At 40.1% G+C, this 3,668-nt stretch overlaps 1 non-coding gene across 1 annotated transcript; it reads right to left on the bottom strand.

Annotated features, from left to right (window-relative positions):
• Positions 1-3,327: 3,327 nt before the first annotated feature.
• On the bottom strand, positions 3,328-3,400 carry Trnar-ucu. Its single transcript has one exon. It is a non-coding gene; the product is annotated as a tRNA-Arg (tRNA).
• Positions 3,401-3,668: the final 268 nt, after the last annotated feature.

A 3,668-nucleotide genomic window follows, 5' to 3' on the forward strand; every position in this document is an offset into this window, starting at 1 on the left:
AAGGCAAAATACTGGAAAACAACAATGCTGTGGGAAACAATGGCTGGATCTCAGTAGAGATACAAAAATGATAAGCAACAGCTAAAAAGTAAACGTAAGTAAACAGCCAGAAATAGAACCAGAGCTTCGGACAACACTAGTCCTTCCTCAGTGGCGAGTGAGTGAGGGTAGAAAAAGCTAGATGGTATAAAGTGAGAATTTCATGCAAGCATGATTGGAAACAATAGGTTGGGTGAGATTAGAATAAATAGCCTAAACAAGTAAACAGGAAGGCCAAAACTAAACTTTAGAGGCAAGCCTCAATAAATAAGCCATGATTTATCCAGAATAAATTGAAATGCCATTGGTTTAACTTAGTGTACTGGGAGAACGTTCCTAATATTGAGTCCAAATGGTGTGGTTGTTTTAAGTAAAAGTTCCCAGTGATTCTCTTTATCTTTGCGATTTTTGTCGCTCCAACTGGCATTATGGTCAATCGCAATCACTCTGAAATTTGAAATTGAATGACCAGCTAAATTGAAATGTTCGGCTACTGGTTGATCAAGCTTAGATGCTCTGATAGCTGATCTATGTTGTGTCATTCTCATACGGAGAGTGTTGTTTGTTTCTCCGACATATTGTTTACCACAAATATTACAATATATGAGATAAATGACATTTTTGGTGAGGCAATTAATTGACTGCCTTATCCGAAATATGTGGTTTGTGTGGTTGCTCTTGAATGATTGTGTAGAATCAAGCAAGGAGCATGTTTTGCATGATGAACCACAAAGATGACTACCCAAATTACGGTTGTCGCAAGAGTTAGTTTGCCTCTTGAATTTAGATCGCACTACTATATCACGAAGGTTAGGTGGTCTGCGAAAGGCTATGAACGGTGTATCCGGAAAAACAGACCTAAGACGTTCTGTGGTCTGTAGAATGGGCATATGTTTCTGAATTATAGCCCTTAGTGGTGGTAACCTAGGGTAATAGGTTGTGACCAATGGCACTCTGGTCGATCGTTGACGTGGTTTCTACGTCAGTGTTTGAGCAAGAGGTATGTCCTTTGCTTTTTTATAGCATTTTCAATGGGTCCTCGATGATAATTTCTATTCTGGAGATGTCCGGATAGTTCTTCTGTTCGATTCTGAAAATCTAAATCCGAAGAACAAATGCGTCTCATGCGCAATGCTTGGCTGTACGGAATGTTTTTTTTTTACAGTGCGGGGGGTGACAGCTGCTAGGGAGCAGGTACATATGTTTATCCGTGGGTTTACGGAAGAGATCAGTTTTAAGTGCACCATTTTCCATGGTCACGGTGATGTCCAAAAAATCTACACTGCTTGTGGATTTGTTAGTGAATTTGATTGTGGTATGAGCCGAATTAATGTTCAATAGGAACGTATCCAAACTATCTTCACCATGGGTCCAGATCATGAAGATATCATCAATGTAACGAAACCAAACATCTGGTTTCTTTTGCTGTAGGGACAGGAAATTGGCCTCAAATTGTCCCATAAATAAGTTAGCAAAAGATGGAGCCATTTTGGTGCCCATCGCTGTGCCATGAATTTGAAGGTAATGACCGTCGCCGAAAACAAAGTTATTATTGGTCAGAAGTTCATGGAGATGTGATTTAGATGGGGTTTTGCCCCGAATTTGCTTGTAATTTGAAATGCACGCATTAACACCTTCTTCATGAGGGATATTAGTATATAATGACGAAACATCAAATGTAGCCAGAGCAGTATTATTAGGTAAATTTGAAATTTGGTTAATTTTGCGGATAAAGTCCGTGGAGTCCTGAATGTACGAGGGGAGAGCAACAACATATGGTCTCAATAAGTCATCCACATATTCAGAGATTTTTTTCTGTAGCAGTACCGTTGCCCGAAATAATGGGTCTGCCAGGATGGCCTGCTTTTTTGGATTTTGGGTAGGACATAGAAACGTCCTGGTGCCGGATCGACCTGGATGAGATGGGGTCCAATTTTGGGATCGATGGAACCTTTTTTAACCATCTTTAATACAGATTTTTCCACTTCCTTAAGAAATTTCCGGAGTGGGGTCCTCTGTGAGCTTCCGATAGTGAAGAGGATTGTTTAGTTGTCTTAAGGACTCCTCTTCATAGAATTTAATGTCCATTACGACAGTGGAAGAGCCTTTATCAGCTGGTTTGATGATAATATCATCACGCTGACGCAAATTGGCGATGGCCTGCCTCTCATTTTTTGTGAGATTGTCGCGGAAATCTTGACTAGGAGTGTGGTTTTTAACGTCCTCCTCAATGGCCTGAATGAAAGTTTCTAAAGCTGGGCAACGATTCTTAGGGGGATTCCAGGTACTTTTAGGTTTTAATTTAGTAACATTGCCTGTGTTATCCGTGGTGTTGCCGTCGGAATCGGCGAAAAAATTCACGGCATCTTAAACGTCGGAAGAAAGCTTCCAGATCCAAAGATAGTTGTTGTGGGTCAGCCTGCCTCGGTGTTGGGCAAAATTTGAATCCTCGGGATAGAAGTTTGGTTTCTCCTTCGGAAAGCTGACAGTTAATTTGAACAACTGAATCCGTGGTGTTGCACGGATTATCACTAAAGCGCCGAATGAACCTTCTAGGCTTACGTGAAAGCCGAATATTGTGCGAAGGTTCGATCACTTGTGTTGAAGTGATATTGTCTCGACCAAATTTGTGTTGTCTCCTCAGGGAAAGTTTCTTGGAAAGCTTAAGGCAATCCTTGGCAATAATCTTGAGTTTGTTTTGAAACTCAGATATAGGGAGGTCTCTTTTTAGCCTTCTAGTCCTAAAGTGAATTTGGTTGTCGATGTCTTTGAGGAGTTCGCGGCAGTTGCCAATTAGGACCTCATTTAATCGACATGCATTTTTGTTAAGGACGCCATTCCAGCGGGAATGGAAGTCACGATCTGCGAATGGAATACATGAAATTGTAGTCCTTTAGGAGCCGAATTGTTAGAACGATGTTCAAGATAAATAATAAGATGGTTACGATACCTGACGCGCTTTTCCGACAAGCGTCGTAGAAATTTGAAATTGTCCAAAGTACCCTCCAGAATTACAGCAGAGTTGGATCAAAATGATACAAACAGTAGAAAATGATATCTGTCTCTTATACACATCTAGATGTGTATAAGAGACAGATCATGTGGACATTTTCACATTCACGGTTGTGAGTTAGTCGTTAACACTGCTGAATAAATATAATATATACTGTATCATCAAAGGTACATAGAGCGGCCTACAGTGTTTAATAAGGACATGATGGAACATCGTAGGCTACCCTGTAGCTTTTCAGCGAATAAAGTGCTATAAAAAATCATTGTGTAATAAAATGCCTCCGACGGGATTAGAACCTGTGACCTCTCGCTGAGAAGGCGAGCATCATAACCACTAGACCACGAAGGCTTCAAGGTTGAAAAGGTCCAAATAACCGTCCAGAACATTGTATTACACAATGGTGCGCCTCAAGGGGGCGTTCGGCCAGATAAATCTGGAGATACGGCTACAAATTAAAATACTGTCGTATATTGTATATAATATTGAAGGAAGTTAGTCGTTAACACTGTTGAATAAATATAATATATATATCATCAAAGGTACATATAAAGTGTTTAATAAGGACATGATGGAACATCGTAGGCTACCCTGTGTATATATATATATATATATATAT

Source organism: Anneissia japonica, unplaced genomic scaffold, assembly GCF_011630105.1.
Source record: "Anneissia japonica isolate Jap-2015-1 unplaced genomic scaffold, ASM1163010v1 scaffold288053_len460827_cov147, whole genome shotgun sequence".
NCBI classification, from domain to species: Eukaryota; Metazoa; Echinodermata; class Crinoidea; order Comatulida; family Comatulidae; genus Anneissia; species Anneissia japonica.